This window comes from Neovison vison, chromosome 7 (assembly GCF_020171115.1).
Source record: "Neovison vison isolate M4711 chromosome 7, ASM_NN_V1, whole genome shotgun sequence".
Classification (NCBI taxonomy): domain Eukaryota; kingdom Metazoa; phylum Chordata; class Mammalia; order Carnivora; family Mustelidae; genus Neogale; species Neogale vison.
In genome coordinates, this window is record NC_058097.1 from 134,336,423 (window position 1) to 134,345,319 (window position 8,897).

Consider the following 8,897-nt stretch of genomic DNA (forward strand, 5'->3'; position numbering starts at 1 on the left):
TTAAAAAGTACAAATAATTGAGAAACCTAATAGAAATGAAATATTCTATCAAGTGACTTACTTTAAAATATCCTGTCTGAATTATTAAAAAAGAAATAATCTTCTCCAAATGTGGACACCTCAGATATCCTGCATTAAACATTGAGGCCAGAAACAAATAATCATGTTTTAGGGATTAGATTTTTGTTTTTGAGGCACATTATCAAATTAGACAGGATTTTTTTGAGAGAAATTACTACTCAGAATAAAATAATATAACAAAAATCAAAGAAATTGGGCAGAAATTGAGTTCCTAAAACATGAGTACAAAGTGGAAAGTTGGCTGTATGAATGTAGCTAATTAGTTGGGAAGATTTACAATAAATAAAAGTGGTAAAAAGATTACACTCTTATTAGTAAATTTTTTCCACTCAGAAACAGGATTAGTCTCTCTACAGTTGGGAAAAAGAAATACTAGTTGATGATAAATTGCTGACACAAAGAACTTCATTTTCTTAGGAACCCAAATAATGAATTAACATTTTGATGGCCATGCTAAACAGCAAGTAGGAAACCTTCGGGAAGAGCCCAGAGAAGGTCTTTTTTTTTTTTTTTTTTACATTTTATTTTATTTCTTTTCAGTGTTCCAGAATTCATTGTTTATGTACCACACCCAGTGCTCCATGCAAGACAAACATTTAAAATGGCCTCTTCTATCATCACCACACGTCAGGAGGTCATTTCAAAACAAAACAGGGGCACACTTGGTATTTCACAAACAAAAAAATGAATACACACACACACACACATGTGCATGAAAAAGAGAAGTACAGAGAAGAAAAAAGTATAGTCTCTGAGATGCTCTGCAGATATTAGCAAAAGCACATTTTATTATCTCCAATTTATAAATGAAGACTTGAAGGCTAGTTGGTTGGCCTCAGGCAGCATAGAGTCAGTAAAAATCTTTTTAAACTGTTTCAAAATCTCATAACAGTCCCTTTAAAAAAAATGTAAAAGGTGTGTCAATGTTTTCCAAGTTCAACTGAAGCAGTGCAGTTTTCTAGGATAATAGTTTTCTATTTTCTCAGTAAGAGACTGATTTACACTTTGAATATCATACTCAACAAAGATCCTTATTAGAATATTATGCATTTGCAGCCATCAAAAGAAATGAAATCTTGCCATTTGCGACAACGTGGATGGAACTAGAGCGTATCATGCTTAGCGAAATAAGTCAAGTGGAGAAAGACAACTATCATATGATCTCCCTGATATGAGGAAGTGGTGATGCAACATGGGGGCTTAAGTGGGTAGGAGAAGAATAAATGAAACAAGATGGGATTGGGAGGGAGACAAACCATAAGTGACTCTTCATCTCACAAAACAAACTGAGGGTTGCAGGGGGGAGGGGGGTTGGAAGAAGGGGGGTGGGGTTATGGACATTGGGGACGGTATGTGCTTTGGTGAGTGCTGTGAAGTGTGTAAACCTGGCGATTCACAGACCTGTACCCCTGGGGATAAAAATATATTATATGTTTATAAAAAATTAAAAATTAAAAAAATATTATGCATTTGTCACATTCATTTTCCTCCAATATCCATGTATACATATTACTCCAGATACCAAAGCCAGACAAAGATACCACAAGAAAAGATTATTACAGACTAATATCCTGGATAAATATAGATGTAAAAATATTGAACAAAATATGAGGAATCTGAATCCAGTAGCACATTGAAAAGATTATACACCATGACCAAGTGGGATTTATCCCTGAGATGTAAGGATGGTTCAATATATGAAAATCAGTTAATGTAGTACAAAATATTAACAGTGTAAATTATAAAATGTGCATGATTGTCTCAGTTGCAGAAAGTGCCTTTGACAAAATTTAGCATCCTCTCACGATAAAAACTCTCAACAAACTAGGGTAGAAGGCACATATCTCAATACAATAAGGCCATGTAGAAGAAAAGCCCACACTTAACATCCTGCTCAACAGTGAAAACCTGAAAGTTTTCCTCTAAGATCAAGAACAGGGTATTTACTTCACCACTTTCATTGACCATAATACTAGAAGCCCTAGCAGCACTTGGCAAGAAACAGAAGTAAAAGACATGTAAATTGGGACTGGGAGGTAAAATTGTCTCTTTTTGCAAATGACATGATCTTGTATATAGAAAACCTTAAAGATATCACACACACACACACACACACACACACACACATTAGAACTAATATCTTTGGTAAAACTTGCTGCGTAAATTTTGATTGGATGCCAAACATTATGAATTGGCCTTCTTGGGAGTTGGATGTTTTAAATCCCTACAAATTTTCAAGATCTTCATTTGGGGACTCACTTAAGTCACTGGGAAGGAGTTCAATCCTTATAGGTCTTGCTTTTTATCTTGCGAAGGCAGAAGCTATCCAGTACTTAGCCTAGAGTTATATTCTCCTCGTTCTGACACAAAAACTTCTGTGTCCTCTACTCAGTGCCCCTTGCATCATGAAGTTTTTGAATCTGTTTGAACAGGCATTTGTCCCAGACCTGATTTAGCACTAGGCACGGTTACCTCTAATGACATTGTCTAACGTTGTTCTTTCTCGGGCCTTCTATAATCGCAGATGAATGACCTGATGTACTCAACTGAACCCTTGAGAGTTCTCTGCAGATTTCCAGAGTTCTCTCTCTGCGTAGGTATCTTCTTTTATTCTGAGAACACTAGCCACCTTTTTTTATTTCTGGATTCTGAGCTCTATCTGCTCAACTCGGGAGGTTGCCTCTCTGTCACTGCCTGAAATTTCATGATGTTAAGCCAGGACAATGGCAGAGCTCATTTGTTTTTCACCTATAAGGGCTTATTTTCCTTTGTTGCCAGATACTCAGTGTCTGGCAAACTATTTAATTTGGGGTTGTTTCAAGTGGTAGCGTTAATCTGCCCCCTGTTAAATTCCACTGTGGCCAGAAATAGAAATCCCAATGTATTTTTTAAAAGAATGAAAGGATCTGGAGTAATACTGTTATAGACCTGGAGGGAAATCAGTCTCAATTATATTGCATAGAATATATTGGTAACATTTTTGCTATAATAACTTAATAGTTTGAACATCCAGGCTGTTATGTGCAGCATGAAGTCTCTTGGAGTGCTTTTCTGAAGCAACCACTTTGAAGCCGTGGCACTTTGAAGCTGTCTGTGGCACCTCTCCAAGTCTGGAGGGAGGGAGGACATGCAGGAAGGGAGAGGGAAGAGTATGGTATCAGGAGGTACTGAAAGCCTGTGGGTGGGATGAAAACCATGAAACCGGTCACGAGGAACGATAGCATGAAACAGAAACTAGAGAGCTTTGCTGTCCAATATGGTAGACCTCAGCCAGATAATAGCTAATTATCAGCCAGATAATAGCTAATGAGCACTTGATATTTGACTAATCACAACTGAATGTGCTGTAAATGTAAACTATATGCCAGGTTCTAAAAGCTCAGAATGAAAAATCTTTTTTTTTTTTTCATCATGATAAGGGTACTCTTTAAACTCCATCACCTATGTAACCCATCCCCCCCCCCCACCTCCCCTTTGGTAACCATCAGTTTGTTCTCTATAGTTAAGAATCTGTTTCTTGGTTGGTCTCTTTCTCTTTTTTCTTTTCTTTCCTCATTTGTTTCTTAAATTCCACAAATGAATGAGATCATATGGTATTTGACTTTCTCTGACTAGCTTACTTTGCTTAGCATTATACTCTTCTAGCTCTATCCATGTTGTTGCAAGTGGTAAGATTTCATTTTTTTTAAGATTTTATTTATTTATTTTATAGACAGAGATCACAAGCAGATAGAGAGAGAGGAGGAGAGAAGAGGAAGCAGGTTTCCCGCTGAGCAGAGAGCCCAATGTGGGGCTCGATCCCAGGACCCTGGAATCATGACCCGAACTGGAGGCAGAGGCTTTAACCCACTGAGTCACCCAGGTGCCCCAAGATTTCATTTTTTAATGGCTGAGTAATATTCCATTGTATCTATATAAACTGCCTCTTCTGTATCCATTCATCTATTGATGGACACCTGGGCTGCTTCATGGTTTGGCTATTGTAAATAATGCTGCAATAAACATGGGGTGCATATATCCCCTTGGATTAGTGTTTTTGTATTTGGGGGGTAAATACCCAGTAGTGCAATTGCTGGATCATAGGGTAGTTTTATTTTTAATTTTTTGAGAAATCGCCCATACTCTTTTCCATAGAGATCATACCAGTTTGCATTCCCACCAATCAAGAAAGAAAGTTCATTTTTCTCCACATCCTCACCAACATCTGTTGTTTCTTATGTTTTTATTTTACTCATTCTAATGAGTGTGAGGTGATATCTCATTGTGGCTTTGATTTGCATTTCCCTGATGATGAGTGATATTGAGCATCTTTTCATGTGTCTGCTCATCATTTGTCTGTCTTCTTTGGGAAAAAAATGTCTGTTCATATCTTCCACCCATTTTGAGTTGGATTATTCATTTTTGGGGTTGGCTTGTATCAGTTCTTTATATATTTTGAATACTAACCTTTATCAGATGTATCATTTGCAAATATCTTTTCCATTTCAGTAGGTTGCCTTTTCATTTTGTTGATTGTTTTCCTCACTGTGCCAGAAGCTTTTTATTTTGACGTGGTCCTGACAGTTTGTTTTTGCTTCTGTTTCCTTTGCCTCAGGAGACATTTTTAGAAAAATGTTGCTAAGGCTGATGTTAGAGAAATTACTGTCTGTGTCTTTTCAAGGGTTTTTATGCTTTCAGGACTCATGTTTAGGTCTTTAATCCATTTGGAGTTTATTTTTGTGTGTGGTGAAAGAAAGTGGTCTATTTTCATTATTTTACATATTGCTGTCCAGTTTTTAAAACACCAAACAAGAAGAGACTGTCTTTTTCCCATTGCATGTTCATTCCCCCTTTGTCGAAGATCAACTTACCATATTCTCATGGGTTTATTTCTGGGTTTTTTTTTTTTCCATTCTATTCGCTTGATCTATTTCCTTGCCAGTACAATACTGCTTTCATTACTACCACTTTGTAATATATTTGAAATCTGGAATTGTGACACCTCCAGTTTTTTGTGTTTTTTTTTTTTTTCTTTTTAATGATTGCTTTGGCTATTTGGGGTCTTTTTTTAGTTCCATACAAATTTTAGGGTTCTTTGTTCTAGTTCTGTAAAAAAATAAAATAAAATGCTGTTGTTATGTCGATAGGGATTGAATCAAATGTGTAGACTGCTTTGGATGTTAATAGACCTTTTAACAATATTTGTTGTTCCAACCCACGAGCATGGAATATCTTTCCATTTCTTTGTGTTATCTTGAATTTCTTTCATCAGTCTCTTATTGTTTTCAGAGTACAGGCTAGTTACCTCTTAGGTTAGGTTTATTCCTAGGTATCTTACCGTTTTGGGTGCAATTGTAAAGGGAATCATTTTCTTAATTTCACTTTCTGCTGCTTCATTATTTGTGAATAGGAATGCAAAAGATCTCCGTACACTGATTTTGTATCCTGTGCCTTTACTGAATTTATCTGTTTTAGTAGGTTTTTGGTGGAGTCTTTTTGTAAAATCCTATCATCTGCAAATAGTGTGAGTTTTACTTCTTCCTCACCAACTTAGATGACTGTATTTCTTTATTTTGTATAATTGCTATGGCTAGAACTTCCAGTACAATGTTGAATAAAAGTGGCAAGAGTGGACATCTATTTTAGGGTAAAAAAAAAAGCTTTTTCCAGATATGTAGATGGCAATTTAGCATTTAACAAATCGTATATCCTGAACCAAGTTCTAAAGAGAAAAAAATGTACTTCAAGTCAGAAAATGAATTGAAAAGTGTCATCATGCAGAGAAAATATATTATTATGCCAAAATATGTCATGAGGCAAAATCAAATGTGATGCATTTCAAATGTTGGAAACATTACATTTTGGAAATATATTTCTCCAATAAAGATATTATTATCTTTTTTTTTTTTTTTTTTTTTTTTTTTTTAGAGTGGACATTCATATCTTATTCCTAACCTTTGGGGGAAAGCTCTCAGTTTTTCACTATTAAGTATGATGTTGGCTGTGGGTTTTTCTTTCTCTAATTTTTTTAAAGATTTTATTTATTTATTTATCAGATTGAGAGAGAGAGAGAGCACAAGCAGAGGAGTGACAGGCAAAGCAGGCAGAGGGAGAAGCAGGTGCCCACTGAGCAAGGACCTTGATGCAGGACTGGATCCCGGGGTCCTGGGATCATGAACTGAGCTGAAGACAGATGTTTAACCAAATGAGCTACCCGGGTGCCCCTTAGCTGTGGGTTTTTCATATAAGGCCATTACTATGTTGAGATATCCCCTCCAGACATACTTTGTAGAGGGTTTTTATCATGAATTCATGTTGTACTTTGTTGAATGTTTTTTTCTGCATCCATTGAAATGATCATATGGTTTTTATCCTTTCTCTTACTGATGTGATGTATCACATTGATTGATTTGAAAATATTGGATTACCCTTGCATCCCAGGAATAAATCCCATTTGATCATGGTGTATGATTTTTTTAATGTATTGTTGGATTTGGTTTGCTAATATTTTGTTTAGAATTTTTGCATCTATATTCATGAGAGATATCGGCCTATAGTTTTCTTTTTTTGTGTGATGTCTCTATCGGGTATTGGTATCTGGATGATAGTGGCCTCAGAGTAAATTTGAAAGTTTTCCTTCCTGTCCTGTTTTGTTTTTGTTTTTTGTTTTTGTTTTTGCGTGTGTGTGTGTGTGTGTGTTTTAATAGTTTGAGAAGAATAGATATTAAATCTTCTTTAAATATTTGGTAGAATTCACCTGTGAAGGTCTCTGGTTCTTGATTTTGTTTTTTTGGGAATTTTTTGATTACGTTTCTTTGCTAATAAGGGATCTGTTCAAATTTTCTATCTCTTCCTGCTTTAGTTTTAGTAGATTATATGTTTCTAGGAATTTATCCATTTCTTCTAGATTGTCCGATTGTTTGGCATATAAGTTTTCATCATATTCTCTTACAGTTCTTTGTATTGTGGTGGTATTGTTTGTTTTAATGAGTCTGACTAGAGATTTATCAGTTTTGTTGCTCTTTTCAAATACCAGCTCCTGGTTTCATTGATTTGTTCTATTGGGTTTTTTTTTTTTTTTCTTTTTAGCTCCTATATCACTTATTTCTGCAAAAATCTTTATTACTTCAAAAAAATCTTTATTATTTTCTTTCATTTGCTAGGTTTGGGTTTTGTTTGTTGTTCTTTTTCTAGCTTCTTTAGGTGTTAGATAGTTTGTTTGAGATTATTTTTGCTTCTTGAGATAGGCCTGTATTGCTATAAACTTCCCTTTCAGAACGACTTTTGCTACATTCCCAAATTTTTGGATTGTTGTGTTTTCATTTTCCTTTCTTTTTGGTCTCTTCCTTAATTTCTTCGTTGGCCCAGTCATTGTTTAGTAGCATGTTATTTAACCTCCACTTTTTTGTGCCCTTTGCAGATTTTTTTTTTGTGATCACTTTAGTCTCATAGCATTGTGGTCAGAAAAAAAAAATATATGCATGGTATAACTTCTATTTTTTTTTTAATTTGTTGAGACTCATTTGGTGGCCCAGTGTGTGAAAAATATCTTGTTAACGTTGGTATATTGATAAATTATATTTTGCATATACTTGGACTAAATAAAATAATTATGGAATTTAATTTTACCAGCTTTTACCACTTCTATAGTGTAGCTACTATAAAATATAAAATCATGTATGTCACTTGGGATTCTGGCTCACATTTTATTTTGTGTTGGTTAGCACTTTTATAAAGTGTTATTCTTAATATATTTAGTTCAGAGAGTCTGGTATGATCTGTGGATTCTTTCTCAATAAAATGACATAAGTGCCCCCCAAAAGAAAAGCATGAATATAGTTTTAAGGTTTTCCCTGCTGTATTGAAACTATTTATATGCCCAAGTAAAGAATATGTATCACAAAATGTTGACCATCATCACATCAGTCTTGTTATTTGGGAGCATGAAAAAGACAGAAGTCCTGTCCTGGGATTTTCAGCAGGTTTCTGGGCAAAGACAAAAATAAGAACAAGGGGCACCTGGGTAGCTCAGTGGGTTAAAGCCTCTGCCTTCAGCTCAGGTCATGATCCCAGGGTCCTGGGATTGAGCCCCACATCAGGCTCTCTGCTCAGCAGAGAGCCTGCTTCCTCCTCTCTCTCTCTCTCTGCCTGCCTCTCAGCCTACTTGTGATCTCTCTCTGTCAAATAAATAAAATAAAATCTTTAAAAAAAATAAAAAAAGAACAGGAAAGTAAGGGATTTAAACATTCTAGTGTTTCCCAAAGTGATCTTTTCTTGGCTTTTTCACCATTTTTTTTTTCATCCTCAGTATTTGTTCAGTTTAGAAGAATGTCTTTGTAATTATAGTATCAGCCTAACTTAAAGTAGGACTCCTAAGGGTAGATATTTTCTTGGTCTTCTACATTCTTCAAAAACTACATGCATGCATGATATTTTTCAAGCAAAATAATGTAGCCCTGACCATGGAACTAAGCATTTTTCATATCCCACCTAATTTCAAGATCGCACTGTCTGGGAATCTGGGGAATACATTTCATAGTCATAACATCATAACTGTGAAATATGAATTGTTAAAACATGAGAAGACCCCAGAGAAGCTCGATTATTAGTGGTAGAAAAAAATAAGATTATTGACAGTAAAAGAGCTGCTGTTAATCTGAATGTGATTAGATACAATGTCATCATGTCACCTCTGAGTAAGGAGCCTTTTCATAATGAACTGGAAGTCAAGCTAACCAAGTGAAGGGATTTCCTGCTTGAAGAATTTACTCCCTGAGCATCATCTACTTATGTTGAAATCTGAGAATTCTCAGGAGTTTAGGAAAGCCACTCTGTCC